The 17,226-nt window shown below is 39.7% G+C and overlaps 1 long non-coding RNA gene across 1 annotated transcript in view; it reads right to left on the reverse strand.

Moving 5' to 3' along the window:
• The window catches only part of LOC109212589, a 36,359-nt gene extending 26,496 nt beyond the window's left edge, over positions 1–9,863 (reverse strand). The window contains exon 1 of the long non-coding RNA XR_002065889.1: positions 9,257–9,863. This is a non-coding gene — a long non-coding RNA (uncharacterized LOC109212589). The remainder of the gene's footprint in view (positions 1–9,256) is intronic.
• Positions 9,864–17,226: the final 7,363 nt, after the last annotated feature.

The following is a 17,226-nucleotide window of genomic DNA, read 5'->3' on the forward strand; positions in this document are numbered from 1 at the left end:
AGTAAAAGCTTATAAAGATCATGTTAGATCGAATCTCAATTCCATGTGCTATTTGGCAGGTTAATCGATCGATGATAAATAATATGTTTATGTTACGTCTCTGACCCTGTATAGTAAATACGTGATTCGTAAGTCGATAAGTTTCCTCTCTTTTCCTAGGGATCGGGCCGAACGCCTCTGTAGTATATGTATATATATGAGATGCATCTATGGATTGGGTCGTACGACTTCGGCAGTGTATGTAAACGACTATATGGATCGGATCGAACGACCTCGACATAATTTTGAACTTGGGAATTATGTGATATTCTCTTTATGACCTGAGATCGGACATTTAATTGATAGTTCTTATTTGTCGAGATAGCGTGTGGCACTTGGGAATTCTTAAACTGATGATATTTTGTTAACGGATTTTGTTATCTACTGTTCCTTATTCTATTGATCCTGTTGTATTTCATTACTGCTTATGATTCCTGAAATTTATTTATTGGACCACTAGTAAGTGTCGATGTCGACCCCTCGTTATCACTTCTCTGGGGTTAGGCTAGATACTTACTGGGTATGTGTTGATTTAAAAGGTTCACTTGGTGGTCATCCTTGTTCGTTGGCGCAATTACTGAGGGAACTTTCTAGTGAGTTGCTTCCTAAGATACGCACCGCAGCCTCAGAGTCTCCATCCTATTTATTTACTTGATCCTGTCTATTATATATTTCAGACAGATGTTGTACTATTATTGCATTCTTTAGCAGACACCCATGCACTTGTGACACCGAGTTTTGGGGATGTTCTAGAATTTATGTCACGACCCAAAAATCACTATAGATCGTGATGGCGCCTAGCACCGCTGTCAGGCAAGCCAATAGTGACTGGTCAATTTAATTACTCATTTTTATACTTTCGAAATCATAAATTTTAATAAGGAAGGAAATTTACACTTTTTAAATCCACGGGAACGTACAAAATTTGTAGTTTATAAGAGAAATGAATGGCGATAATAATATGCAAAACCGTAAGCATCATCTAGTATATCCCAATACTCGGTGTCACAGTTGCATAAGCATCTACTAAGGAGTAAAATAATAATACAACATCCGTCTGGAATACAAGTTAGACAGGAGAATATTAATAACTCTGGTGGAGACTCTGTATGCTGCGGATCGTTACATGGAATGCAGCTCACCATAAAGTCCCCGCAATAGCCGCGCCTATGCGCCCAAAGGACCATCAGAAAACATATATATACCTACATAATAAGTGCAGCAAGTGTAGCATGAGTGCGTAAATCAACGCGTATCCAGTAAGTATCTAGCCTAACCCTAGAGAAGTAGTGACGAGGGGTTGACATCAACACTTACTAGTGGTCCAATAAGACATACAGTAAGAAGTAAACAAATATGGGGCAGAGCAGATAAATAGTATGAGCAAATATAAATGCGAGGTACAATCCTCCTGTGAACGGTAAACTCAAGCTCTCATTAAGCAGTTACCTCCCCAACCGGAGTATATATAGACCTCACCAGATAGGCAACTCAAATCAGTAAAAACACACGGAGGTGCTGGTTTCTTGCCAAATATTACGCACAACGCTGCCGAGGCAAACTTCCCGATCCACAAAAGTGTTTTATAGAAATTCGCAGCGGATGGCTCGATCCCATCATAATGTGTGCACTGTCGAGGTCAAACGACACAAACCATAGAAGCATCTATTATACTACGGAGGCGAGCGACCCGCTCCTATACGAGTGTGGTACATAATCCCGCCGAGGCGAATGCCCCGATCCCATTAGAATAAGAAACTTTAATGAGTCCTTGACCCCACTCACGAATAAACGTGTGAGTTATGAATTTTTAAGGAAAATCTTTCGATGAAAACGCATAGCGCAGGAGAAAGTCGTAAGAGGAGCACAATTATTCCGCGGCTAATCATGAAGCTCGTCAAATCTCTACAATAGCAAGTCTATCACTCTACGCAAGTCTAGTCTCAAGTCTTAACATAAAATAAAGGAATTTAATAGGCAAGGGACAACTCAAATAGTAAAGTTTTAGCATGGCGGGAACCTAAGTCTACCCGGACATAACATGAATATAGCTATGTACGGACTCTCGTCACCTAGTACATACGTAGCCCCCGCAACACGTAGCACACATCAAATACATCACCTAGGGGTGGTTTCCCCCTCACAGGTTTATACAGGAGACTGACCTCACTCCAAAGTTCCATAACCGGCTCCACAGCCCCTCTAACGCCTCAAGTCGATGCCTATCGATCCAAAACTAGTCAAATAATGTTAAAACCTGTAAAAATATACTCTAATACCCATAATTAATCAATTTAAATAATTCCCAACTCCGCTCGAAAAGTCAACAATCGGGTTCACCTGCCCGAATTCCGAAAATTTGCGAAAATAAACTTTACCCATAACACTACGAACTCAAATATAGGATTTATTCCCAATTCCACGTCCAATTTCAGGGTAAAATCCAAAAATACCAAATTCTAGGTTTTCTTCAATATTCCACAATTTTCCCTAAAGTTTCATGTTTTAATCCACATATAAACTATATATTTAACTCACAAGGTGTAGAAATCACTTATCTAAAGTTTGATGATGAAAATGACACTCCAAAATCGCTCCAAAGTCGGCTCCCATGGAAGGAATGAGGTGATAATGAGCCAAACCCCCAAAATATAGCTTCTGCCCAGGTATTAACCCTTCGCGATTGCGGAAAATGCTTTGCGATAGCGAAGCACAACTTTTCTCAGCTCAAAATTACCATTCGTGATCATGGAAACTAATCGCAATCGCGAAGAGTAAGCTGCCAAACTCCTCCAGACAGCCTCTAGTATAATGGTCATAACATTTTGTACAAACTCCAAGTGACAAATGGTTTAACTTTCTGAAAACTAGATACTAAGGGCTACACCTTTCATTGTTGGATCATCTCCAAATTTCTTATAGATTGCAAGATATAAGCTTCCGAAGTCAGCCCTATGCAGTAGAAATTTCTCCTTCGTGAACGTGATTCACAGGCCCCTTTCTCCCATTTTTCTCTTCGCGAACGCGACCCTTTCCATGCGAACGCAAAGAAGGGTGCACCAGACCTCAGAAAACAGCAGCTCAACATGGCGAAATGACCCATAGACCCTCCTAAACACACACGAGGCCCCCAAGACCGCATTTAATCACACTAACAAGTCCCAATACATGACACAAACCTGCTCGAGGCCTCAAATCATACCAAACAACATCAAAAATACGAAATGACGATCGAAACCTTTCCTTAAACTTTCAAACTTCGACGAACGCGTACGACTCATACTTATACATTTCCAGAATAACACAAAACTTTACGTACAAGTCGGAAATCATGGTACGAACCTATTCCAAGGTTCGAAACCTCAACGGACATTGATAACACCAAAGTCGACTTCAAATCATAGTTAAGAAATTCTTAAACTTTCAAAATGCTAACTTTCCATATTAAGCGTTGAAATGCTCCCGGATCACCAGATACTCAACCCGAACATACACCCAAGTCCGTAATCATCATACGAACCAATTGGAACCTTCAAATCCAAATTCCAAGGTCGTTTACTCAAAATTCAAACCTCAATCAACTCTTCCAACATAAAGCTTTCAAAATCAGAATTTTCCATCTGAATTAGCTCTGAACTTCCAAAAATTCGATTCCGACTACGCGTTCAAGTCATAAAACATGAAGTGAAGCTACTCAAGGCCTCAAACCGCTGAACGACACGCTAGAGCTCAAAATGACCGATCGGGTCATTACATTCTCCCCCACTTAAACATACGTTCGTTCTTGAACATGCCAAGAACTGCTCCGGAGTTGTCCACAATATCACTCTTCCACCTCGTATACCTACCCGTGCTACCACAACCCAGTTAAGCATATTAGCCCAAGCCAAGCTGAAGATTATCCCTTTTATTTAGTCAATAAGCCTTAGAACCAAATTCCAACCTCCGAATTTCTATACCAGACTTGATTCTAACATACGAACACCATATCAATCTCCACACGCTGAACCCACACATGATCATGCATCCATACTGACATCACACAACACACCGCACCACTCATTTGCCCAAGGCAACCTCCTCCAAGCATAGCAGCTACAAATTTACTGACCTGGCTCCCGTAGTATACCTCTTAACACATATAAATCTGGTCTCAACCCTCACAATACTGAAACGATGAAAAAGATACGGAGGAACTCATAATCACCCATCAAATCAACAACTCACGGAGTTTCTCCGTTTGGTAAGAAATGTTACCTCATTCTGAACTGAATGATGACATTCCCTCTTTAATATACCTTACATAAACCCGATCGTACCTGTTGTCCCAAGAACAGGTAAAGTTTTGAAGAATGACAAATGAACTCAGTCATAGACCAGGTCCATCATGTGAAGCATAGTGTTTGTCACCCTATACATGTGAGATGCACGTGAAGGAGATAAGTCTCATTGATCAAGCAACAATATCTCCTGAACTGATCGAAAAGGTTGCATATGGGATAAGGAGAGAAAGTCTCTTTATGAGAAAAGAATACAATCCAGAAAAAAAGATAGGGTTGGAGTTTGTGTTGTTCAAGGACTCAACTTCGATGGAAGATCAGAAATTGAGTCTCAATCAAACTCTAATTACTAACTCATTAAATAACAGTGATTGTTCTTTTTTACAGGGTGGCACAAAAATGCAGAAGTTAAACGTGAATTGGGAGCAAAATAGCAAGGCTTTTTGCAAGCAGTTCGTGTGTGATTCAAGTGTGCAAACCTGAAGCTACATGAACCAGATTGAAGAACCAGCTCCATAAAGAGTTTTATGTGTCTTTCTTTATTACTAGTTCAATTGTAGTAGGTGTTTTTACTTTGTACCTTTCAGCTTTCATAGAAGCAATTGTATTAGGTACCTAGAGTGTTCAAGTTAGAGTTAACTTGAAGTTGTCGCAACAGTTGAGGCTGTGTGCCACAACGGGATTAGAGTTAATCCTTAGGTTTGCAAGAGTTTTGTAAATGCTGTTTTGGCTCAGTGATTTTAGTGGAAGTTTGGGAAAATCCTACTGAGTAGTAGGTCGTGGTTTTTTCACCTTTTGAGCCAGGTGTTTTCCACGTAAAAATCTCTGTGTTCTTTATTTTCTGTATTTATTATTCCGCAAACAGCAGTAGTTAGTACACTTAGAAGAACCAGGTTCTTCTAGAGCGAAAATTGGGTACCACACAAATCACCCCCCCCCCCCCCTCTTGTGTGGTGTAGACGCTTAAAACATCAATTGGTATCAGAGCCAGGTTATCCTTGAAGAGGCTAACACCTTAGGAAAAGATCAACATGAGTGCACCACCTGGGAACTAGGAAGGGCAATCCACTACTAGACCTCCACTTTTCAATGGTCAGTACTATTCCTGGTGGAAGAACAGGATGAGAGATCACATCATAGGGGAAGACTATGAACTCTGGGGCATAGTCACTGATGGTCCCTTAGCAACCACAAAGAAGAATGCTGGAGGAGTTGATGTGCCTAAAACAAGAGCTGATTGCACTGCTGAAGACCTGAAGAAATGGGAGAAAAATGCCAAAGCAAAGAAATGGCTTGTATGTGGACTAGGTCCAGACGAGTACAACACAATTCAAAGTTGTACCACTGCAAAGAAAATCTGGGACACTTTGCAAGTGGCTCATGAAGGAACACCTCAAGTGAAGAGGTCTAGAGGAACACTGTTGTATTCTCAATATGAAAATTTTACTATGAAGGAAGGAGAAACTATCCAAGATATGTATACTAGGTTCACTACACTGACAAATGAACTTAAGTCTCTTGGAAGGATTATTCTTGAAGAAGACAAGGTTGAGAAAATCTTGACAAGGATTCTGCCAGTCTCATGGGAAAGCAAAATCACTACTATTCAGGAATCTAAGAATATTGCCACCCTCAAGCTGGATGAACTAATTGGAAATCTTACTGCCTATGAACTGAGAAGGCAAACCATGAAGATGGATACACCCAAGAAGGAAAGAAGTCCGACTCTCAGAATTGCTGAAGGTTCAGATCTAGAGGATGATGAAATGGCTATGATCACAAGAGATTTCAAAAAGTACCTGATGAGAGGAAAGGGTTCTTCAAGAGGTACAACCTTCAACAAACAAAGGGCTCCTGGGAAACAAACCAATGAGGGTTGCTACAAGTGTGGTAAGACTGATCACATGATCAAAAACTGTCCTCAATGGGAAATTGAGTGGAAGAAAGAAAGGGCTGAACGAAGGAACAGGAAGAACGAACAGGTTCAACCAAAGAAGAACAAAGGATCAACAAAAGCTATGGTTGCAGCCTGGGGAGAAACATCAGATGAGGACTCAAAGGATGAAGCTGGAGATGAATAGGATCTTATGGCCATCGGAGAATCAAATGATGAACAAGAGGCAAGTATTCTTCATCTCAAAGACAAGATTAAATTTCTATCAAAAGAAAGGCTGGCTGAGCTATTAATAGACTTCATTGATGAGTCTGAGATAATTAACAATAAGAAGGAAGATCTGTCTATAGAATGTGTGATCCTAAAAGCAAAATGCAAAATTCTAGAGTCTAGTGCTAATGAGAGTGATAGCAAAAATGCTGAGTTAAAGAACTAGGTTCTTCAACTTGACACTAGTGTCCTAGAACTTAGGTCTGAAAACTTAAAATTGAAACTAGGAACAGGAAAGAAGAAAATTGATCACACATATCTCACTTTAGAGGAAAACTTAGGAAAAATGAAGGATGAGTTGTATAAGAAAGATGAATTGATTAAAGTCCTAAAAGAAGATCTAGGAAAAGTGAAACATGAACTAGACAGAACTTGCAAATGGAACAAGGCTTCTGATGCACTTTCGTGGTTGCAAGAGCACCACAGTAGCAACAAAAGAGGACTTGGCTATGGGACTCAAGCACCAAAGTGAGACCCTAAAAGCAAGTACCTCACACTTCCTGAGAATAAAATATGCACACACTGTGGCAAGACTGGTCATTACAAAAATGAATGTAATGCAAAAGTAAAGGCAAGTCAAAAGAACAAAGCCTTTGTTCAAGAAAAAAATAAGCTGTCTGGGTGGGCAAGAAAGAATTTGATTCATCCTTTTGCCTATAGAAAGGGACCCAAACTGGTTTGGGTTCCTAAGACTAACCCCTGATTTCTTTTTGCAGGTCCAAGTGAAAGGAAGCAGCCAAATATGGTATATGGATAGTGGCTGCTCAAAACATATGACTGGGAACAAGGACCAGTTCCTTTCACTTGAGGACTTAAAAGGAGGTAATGTCTCATTTGGTAATGGAAAGAAAGGTGAGATCATTGGGGTTGGAAAGGTAGGAAAGACAGACTCTCACTCCATTGAGAATGTCTACTTGATAGATGGCTTGAAATATAGCCTGATTAGTGTGTCACAACTGTGTGACAGAGGTAACCTGGTAGCATTCACCTCTACTAAATGCTTTGTGATAAATCCTACCACTGACAAGATTGTTTTACAGGGAAAGAGAGTTAACAATATTTACATTGTAGATTTGTCCACTTTCTCAGAAAATGAAATCACTTGCCTAAGTGTGTTGGTTAATGATCCCCTCCTGGGGCACAAAAGACTTGGTCATGCCAGTCTGAATCAGCTAAATAAATTAGTCTCTAAAGACTTGGTGATAGGTTTACCCAACATCAAGTTCAAGGAAGACAAAGTTTGTGAGGCATGTGCAAGGAGGAAGCAGGTAAGATCATCGTTCAAGAGCAAGAAAATGGTAAGCACAACCAAGTCGTTGGAACTGGTCCATATGGATCTCTGTGGTCCAATGAGAACCATGAGCAGAGGTGGAAAGAAAATGTAATGGTGCTTGTTGATGACTATTCTAGATTTACCTGGGTTCTATTTCTAACTTCCAAAGATGAAACATTTGACATGTTTACTGCATTTGTTAGAAAAACTCAAAAACAATTAGGAAATCAACTTGCATCCATTAGGTCTGATCATGGAACTGAATTTGAAAACTCCAAGTTTGCTGAATTCTGTGATGAAAATGGTATAGATCATAATTTCTCTGCCCCTACGACTCCTCAACAAAATGGAGTAGTGTCACACCTCCTTTTTCATACTACACCCCGTGAGGGGTCTAAAGGGAGTTTTTCCAATTAAAGGACAATCGAAACGGGATTATTATTAAAAGATTCAGAGTCGCCACTTGGGAGATTTATGGTGTACCAAGTCACCGGTTTGAATCCCGAATCGAGGAAAGGAATGACTTTGTTTAACAGTCACGAACCAGAAATCCGAGTAAGAAATTCTGTTAACCCGGGAGAAGGTGTTAGGCATTCCCGGGTTCTGTGGTTCTAGCACGGTCGCTCAACTGTCATATTTGGCTTAATTATCTTATTTTAAACAATTATGAACCTATGTGCAAATTTTAACTCTTAACCGCTTTTGTTCATTTTAATTAAAGAAGATTGCAACGTCGTTAAAACACGTCCCGAACCACGTCACATAAATGCACCCGTGATTTTCGACATATTTTAACTTCGTTGGGATTTGAATTTGGGTCACATAAATGTGCACCCGAGTTTAGGAAGGTAAATTATTAAAAAACTATGCGCCTAAAGCAACTACGCGTCTTTCACATAACAAGTTCAAGGATTTTTACACGTTATTCACTCCATGGATTTAATTCAGCGGATCAATTAACAAAGTAGTACATAAGCAATACCATAATTGAGGTCCGAACTTCTGCTAGTTTTAAGTACTATCCCCACCCAAAACATATTTTGTGCAGAATGCAAATTCATGTTAAGAGAAAGTATTAAACAAAACACAAAAATAACAAAAAAAATAATAAAATCAAAGTCAAGGTTCAGTTGTTAGTAGTATATATATTATGAAAATCTGTAAATAAAATGATATGGCCTGAAGGCGACTACCTCTCTTCTTCAACAAGAATTATATGAACCAAATCTAAGTTGTCCTATTCCACTATTCACACATGAATACATCCATTCCTTAATTGCTGCCAACGATTCAAAGGACTCAAGAACAGTAAGATGGAAACTCCTTCAACTAATGAAACTTAGGGTGTCCCGTTCGTGGTTTGAAATAACGACTTCATCCTAGTGTAAGTTTTAAGTTTTAATATGTACTAACGATGCGAAAAGATATTCAGAACAATCAGACTCATTGCAATCATATGGCAGTGATAATCATTAAAGAAACAAGAACACGGAGAAAAACCTCAAACAGCCGCAATTTTCGATTCACAAGATCTCGAGCTCAGATTACAAAGCAAATCGGGCTTTTTGTTCCGCAAAGGACGAGAAACCAGGAACGCGAACAGGACAAATTCTTGAACCGAAACCCATTGATGAAACCTCGACAAACCTTGCCTGCCTCAACTCCCAGACTTACTGGATTCCGCTCGACTGAGCTTGGACGACAGTTTTGGACGTCACAAAGGCTGCTTTATTGGAGATTTACGTGGGTTTGGGGGCTGGTTCGAGCTCGAGCTTTAGATCTGGAAATGGTGGTCGTTTTCAGGTGGTCTGGCTGCTGTTTTCGGCGAGTCAGAGGCTAGTAGCGGCTCTGTGTGTGTGCGTGTTTTTCCGACGATTTCTGGTAAATAGAAGGGAGGACAGCGATGGGTGTTGATGGGTGTCTAGGGTTCCGCTTTCATTCCATCTTCATGAAGAAGGAGATCCCTTTTTATTTTTCAGTTCTTTATTTTTTTTTTCAAAGAAACGATGGTCCAGATCTCATTTTTTTGTGTTTCTTGCTCATAGCCTTAGGCCTGCGTTTTGTGGTTTGAAGAAGAAGCCGCAGCTGCTATCTTTTTTCTATCTTTTCTTTTGTTTTGGCTGATTAGTCTTAGCTTTTATAGGTGTAGGTCTAAGGTTATATTTTGTGTATTTTGCCAATTAGTCCCTAGGTCTTTTTGTGTTAAGTCCTTAGGGTCTTTTTATTTATTTTTGTCCTAAAGAAGAGTCTAGAAGGGTTCCTAGACTACACAATGCCTTTTAAAATAAGATAGAAATACTACATCATGTCAAAACTAATCCTAATTAATTAAACCAAACATGAAACTATTTTTGTACTTTCGAAATTATATAAAGATAAAAATAGGGTACTATTTTTGCATTTTTTTCAAATTTATGACAAATACATAAACTAAAATATTTTTTGTAATTTTCATTTCTGGTAATAAAGTAAAGAAGTCAAAAATAGTTGAAATAACTATATTAGGCATACATTAAATATTTACATGCTAAAATATGAAAAATCTTGGAGAGGGTCAAAAATCACATGTCTACAAGTAGTTGAAAGAAAGAATAGGACTCTTGAGGACATGGCTAGGACCATGCTGCTTTCCAGCAAACTGCCTCACAGCTTCTGGCCAGAGGCTGTAAACACTGCATGCTACATAATCAATAGATGCATGACTAGACCTCTTGTAGAGAAGACTCCCTATGAGTTACTTAAAGGGAAAAAACCAAACATATCCCATCTTAGGGCATTTGGTTGTAAGTGCTATGTGCACAATAATGGAAAAGACTCCCTAGGTAAGTTTGATCCCAGAAGTGATGAGGGAGTATTCTTGGGATATTCTTCACGTAGCAAAACATATAAAGTGTTTAATAAAAGAACTTTGTGTGTAGAAGAAAGTGTACATGTAGTATTTGATGAAACTAACATTCCTTCTGAGAGGCAGGAACATGAAGATGAAGCCATTGGATTGGTAAAGGACTTGACTGAAGCCTCAGCACAAGTCAAAATGGCACTAACTGAAGGAATAGGTGATGGAACATGTTCTTCCATCCAGGGCCCTGACAAGGGGAACTAATCAAAGAGTAATTGAAATAAATCCCTTAAAGGAACCTGTTCATGACCTTGTTCCTCAGCAACAGAACATGGGAGAAACATCTAGTAGAAACCGGTTGGTTGTGAAACCTCACAAGTATCAATGTTCTCATCCCATTGAGAACATTATCACTGATCCAACATCTGGAGTCAAAACTAGATCACAATTAAAGAATTTGTGTGCTTTTGATGCATTTTTATCTCTTATTGAACCTAAAAATGTTGTTGAGGCTTTGCATGATGCAGATTGGATCAATTCAATGCAAGATGAACTCAATCAATTTGAAAGAATTCAAGTTTGGCATCTAGTTCCAAGGTCCAAAGACAGATCAGTTATTGGTACAAAATGGGTCTTTAGGAACAAACTTGATGAAGATGGAACTGTTACAAGAAACAAGGCAAGATTGGTGGTCCAAGCTTACAGCCAGGAGGAAGGCATAGACTATGATGAAACTTCTACACCAGTTGCAAGACTAGAAGCAATCAGACTCCTCATAGCCTTTGCAGCACACATGGAATTCACTCTTCATCAAATGGATGTCAAAAGTGCCTTCCTGTATGGCTACCTGAAAGAAAAAGTGTTTGTGAAATAACCTCCAGGGTTTGAAAGCAAGGAATGTCCTGAGCATGTGTACAAGTTAGACAAGGCTCTCTATGGACTCAAGCATGCCCCAAGAGCATGGTATGGAAGATTATCCAAATTCCTGCTGGAGCATGGGTAAAAAAGAGGTAAATTTGATAGTACCTTATTCTTAAGGGAAAAAGGTAAGGATCTCCTTGTTGTACAAATATATATTGATGACATAATCTTTGGGGCCACCACTGATAAGCTGAGTAAGGACTTTGCAAAATTAATGGGGAGTGAGTTTGAAATGAGCATGATGGGTGAGCTTAATTTCTTCTTAGGCTTACAGATCAAACAAAGTCCAAATGGAACCATGATCCACCAGCAAAAGTATGCAAATGAGCTAATCAAAATGTTTAAAATGGAAGAATCTAATGAAATGGACACACCTATTGCAACTGCTATTAAATTAGATGTTGATGAACCTAGTTCATCTGTTGATCAAAAGTTGTATAGGGGTATGATTGGCTCACTTCTGTATCTTACTGCTAGCAGACCTGACATTGTTTTCAGTGTAGGGCTTTGTGCTTGCTTTCAAGAAAATCCTAAAGAGTCTCACCTAACTGCTGTCAAAAGGATACTAAGATACTTGAAAGGCACCAGTGATCTGTATCTTTGGTATCCCAAAGGTAGCAATTTTAATCTAGTAGGATATGCTGATGCTGATTATGCAGGTTTTCTGGTGGATAGGAAGAGCACCTCAGGTATGACACACTTTCTTGGTTCATGTCTTGTGTCATGGGCTACCAAAAAGCAAAACTCAGTGGCCTTATCTACTACTGAAGCTGAGTATGTTGCTGCTGCTTCTTGTTGTGCTCAATTGCTATGGATCAAACAACAGCTGGTAGATTTTGGTATTGAAGATGGTTGTATTCCAATATTCTGTGACAACACTAGTGCTATAAGTATGACAAAGAACCCTGTTCATCATAAAAGGACTAAGCACATAGATGTTAGACACCACTTCTTAAGAGATAACTATGAGAAAAGACTGATCTCTATACAATTATGTGCTACTGATAAGCAAATTGCTGACATTTTCACTAAAGCACTGAGTAGAGAAAACTTTGAGAGGAATAGGTTGGAATTAGGGATGATTAAGATCACCTAATAGGTCCAGTTCAGAATGCACAATGAAAAAAAAATTGCTTAGGAGTTCTAACTGTGTGTAAATATCTAGACTAATTCTTACTCAGTTTCATACTTTAAATAGTATACTCCTTTGACATGTGTACATATGATTCACTAGTCTCTTACAAAGTTTTTTTCTATTATGGCATTTGAGGCATGTTCAAGAGAGTTCTATATGAAGAACCTGGTTCATCAATATGAGCTCATATGAAAGTTAAGGTATGTTTTCAATACATTGCATAATTAGAAATATTAACAATTCAATCATGAGCAGAAGTCCTATACTTGTCAAATTCCTAGAAAATTCTATCCGTTGAAGCATTGAACCAGTTTCGTCCCTTTAGAACTCTAAAATCGTGATTTTTGCCTAATATCTAGGGGAGCCAAAATAATCATTAAGGGACTGGAATTCCACACCACATCTCTTACTCTCTTCTTCATTCTAAAACCATCAAAAATTATATCTCCTGTTTTAATTGCTCCTCTTCTCCAAGAATCCTAAATCGCTTCTCTCTCCAGAAATTCCAAATCGCTCTTCTTCTTAGAAATTCCCAAAACTCCTCCATAAACGAAGAACCATGTATAACCCACAAGATCATCCTGGCACTCCTCCACCACCATTACCCTCAAATACATCTTTTTCTACTCCTCCTAGTGAATCCCCAAAACCTAGGCCTCGAAGGCAGAAAATGTTGGCTAGAAAAACTGTAGCATCTGGAGCTCTAAGGAAAGTTTTAAATGAGAGGTTGAAAGCTAGCCATAAAAGGGAATCCCCAGCTAAAGAGTTTGATTGCAATTCTGACTCTGAATCATTTATTTCTGCTAGTGAAGGTGAAGAACATGGGTCTTCTGACACTGAAAAAATTCAACAAACTCCTGGGGTAGGTTCTTCTGAAGTTAAAAATGTAGAAAATAGGTTTGTTCTAATTGGACCTGTTAAAGATGCATTGTTGGCTAAATCGAGTAGGAGTGGAGGTAAAAAGAAAGGAAAAGAGAGAGAGGGAGGAAGTGGTGAAGAGAGGGGAAAAGGGAAGGGAAAAGTTCTTGCTATATGTGGAGTTAAAGAAGAAAGTGGCTTCAAGTCAGGGGGAAGTGGTTTTGGGGAAGCAGCTGAAGGGCTGATTCACTTGAGCAAGCAAAGAGATGAACCTGGTTCATCTGCTGAGGAAACTCTGGCTGAACTTCTGAAAAAGGATGGGGCAAGTTATGACCCAAAGAAACGCAAAGCTACCTCACAAAAGGCCCAAAATGTACCCAAACCAACCAAAAAAAGAAAACCTTCATCCCCAAAATCTGCTGCCCCTCCAGTGCCTAAGGGAAGAGCTACAAGAAGCAGGGTAAGACAAAGTGAAGCTGACCTACAAAAAGATGTGGAAGAAAGCAAGAAAAAGAAAATGGAGAAGGGAAAGACAAAGGTTGCAGAATGCTCTGAGGTTGTAGAAGAAGAGGAGATGGAACTGGTCCATCAAGAAAGGGGAACAACAATGGAGGTTCCTACACCAAAATCTAAAAAGTCCAAGACTTCTTCCAAGAAGTCTTCTCCTGTACCTGTGTCTACTGAACCCTCATTGGCCAAGAGGACAAGATCTGCAGTGAAAGGCAAGCAAAAAAAAAACTGTTGAAGAAGATGAAGAGTGGAGTGGTGAAGAAGAAGAAGAGGAATTTGATAAGGAGCTGGATAAGTTTGCCATCTTTGGCAGGAGAAAAATTCTAAAAGGAAGACTGTTATAAGACCTGGAAGAACCAGGGATGAGAAGACTGGTGGATGCTTTAGCTGCACAAGGTTGGAAGGACATGGTCCTTGAAATGGATGGGAGGCTGGCCAGGAATGAATTGATTGAATTTATGGCCAATGCTGCTGTGAAGGATGGAGTAGTCACCAGCCTGGTGAAAGGAGTCAAAGTGAAGTTTGATATAGTCAGACTGGGTGAGATCCTGGACATACCTACTGAAGGGTATGATGACTATACAAGACAAAGGTGGCCATGTCTAGATTCTCTCCCTACTGCTCTTGAAATTACTAGGAGGTCCTGTGACTCTAGAGATGTGCCTGAAGCCAGATTTATGCAGAAAAGTGAAATGAGGCATGAGCACAAGGTCTTATTTTAATTTGTCAACAAGTGCCTCTTGCCCAGACAGGAGAGAAGGCACACTGCAAATTACATGGACCTGGTTCTTATGGAGTGCTTGGTGAGAGGAATGCAAATCAACTGGCCTGCTTTCATTGTCAAATTGCTCGACAGGGTCATCAATGGCTCTAAGGCTCATGCCACTCCATATGGGCTCATATTGACTACTGTGCTGGACAGGCTAAATGTGCCTTTGAAGAAATGGGAAATAGCATCAAGCAAGGAGCATTTTGGTGTTAAGACCCTACTGGCTTGTGACTATCCTGTCAATGCCATCCCAGTTGAACCTGGTTCATCTCTGAGGACACCCATCAACAGCAAGGTTAGGGCCTTGGTTCAGGAGTGTGGAACTAAGGATGATGAAATTGCTAGGCTCAAGGCACGCGTGGCTGAATTGGAGAATGGGAGAGATGGCCTTAGAATTGAGCTAGCAAAAGAAAAGGAGAAGAGTGATGGAATGCTTCAGAATATGCTAAATCTTCTCCAGTCACAACCCTCTAGTTCCTCCAAACCCTAGGTCTTCTAGCACTTGTCTTCTGAACCAGTCTAGTGCCTCTAGTGACCCTCAGTGGCCCAAAATAGGGATGTTTCTGTTTCTTTTTGCTCATGTTTTGGAAGTTTTTCTTTCTTTTTGTGGACTGTTTGTGGAACCATATCTTTATCAATGACAACTGCTGTTCTCTCTTGTTCAATGATGATTCTGATCTTAATAGTTTAAATATGTATATTGATTATTGATAATTGCACAATGATTTCACTTGTAGTTGCCCCAGTGGCCATGAGTACTTATTAGAATCTGGGATTTACCTTGTGTATGCAACTTTTCGATGATGCCAAAAGGGGGAAGAGATGATATTGTGCTTTACTCATTATTCTGATTAAGTGATATTTATAACCTAATTAACCTTGTCCTTGATGATAAGTAAAATATCTAAGTTAAGTGTTGATGGTTAAGCTGAGTTCTTACGGGTTCTTTGATCAGTAAAAAGCACAGAGTTTGTCATTATCAAAAAGGGGGAATTTGTTGGCCCAAGAACAGGTGAAGTTTTGAAGAATGACAAATGAACTCAGTCATGGACCAGGTCCATCATGTGAAGCACAGTGTTTGTCACCCTATACATGTGAGATGCACGTGAAGGAGATAAGTCTCATTGATCAAGAAACAATATCTCCTGAACTGATCGAAAAGGTTGCATCTGGGATAAGGAGAGAAAGTCTCCTTATGAGGAAAGAATACAATCCGGATAAAAAGATAGGGTTGGAGTTTGTGTTGTTCAAGGACTCAACTTCGATGGAAGATCAGAAATTGACTCTCAATTAAACTCTAATTACTAACTCATTAAATAATAGTGATTGTTCTCTTTTAAAGGGTGGCACAAAAATGCAGAAGTTAAACGTGAATTGAGAGCAAAATAGCAAGGCTTTTTGCAAGCAGTTCGTGTGTGATTCAAGTGTGCAAACCTGAAGCTGCATGAACCAGGTTGAAGAACCAGCTCCATAAAGAGTTTTATGTGTCTTTCTTTATTTCTAGTTTAATTGTAGTAGGTGTTTTTACTTTGTACCTTTCAGCTTTCATAGAAGCAATTGTATTAGGTACCTAGAGTATTCAAGTTAGAGTTAACTTGAAGTTATCGCAACAGTTGAGGTTGTGTGCCACAACGGGATTAGAGTTAATCCTTAGGTTTACAAGAGTTTTGTAAATGCTGTTTTGGCTCAGTGATTTTAGTGGAAGTTTGGGAAAATCTTACTGAGTAGTAGGTCGTGGTTTTTTCACCTTTTAAGCCAGGTGTTTCCACGTAAAAATCTCTGTGTTCTTTATTTTCTGTATTTATTATTCCGCAAACAGCAGTAGTCAGTACACTTAGAAGAACCAGGTTCTTCTAGAGCGAAAATTGGGTACCACACAAATCACCCCCCTCTTGTGTGGTGTTGACGCTTAAAACATCAGCACCGATCTCAGACCCAATAACCACGTCTCACCCACTACAAGCTACTCCAGCAATGAGCTACCTCAAACACTGACCAAAATCTCATATGACACCATCAATGCGCCAACAAGCTACAACTTGAATATTACACATAAGGAAGAACGAACTCTGGGAAAGAACTACCCAGCCCGCGTAACAAATAAATAATCGAACAGACGCTATGAACCCTTCTTAGAGAATGAGAAATAAAGTGCACAAGAATGGATATAGGGAACTGTACTCAACATCTCACTGTTGCGGCGTGCAACCCGATCCATACATGATACCGTTGCGGCGTGCAACCCAATCCAAACACAAACCCGTGGCGGTGTGCCACCCGATCCACACATAACAATAAATAAGAAGTACCCATCAAGCTATAATGCTTATACCTACAAAATACCCGAATATCGTCCACAAGCACGCCAAGTGCAAAAATACAATCCTGGGGAGACGGATAGCGCCATACGCTACAAAACCCAAGCACAACTAAGGTGC

Source organism: Nicotiana attenuata, unplaced genomic scaffold (genome assembly GCF_001879085.1).
Source record: "Nicotiana attenuata strain UT unplaced genomic scaffold, NIATTr2, whole genome shotgun sequence".
In the NCBI taxonomy this organism is placed as follows: Eukaryota; Viridiplantae; Streptophyta; class Magnoliopsida; order Solanales; family Solanaceae; genus Nicotiana; species Nicotiana attenuata.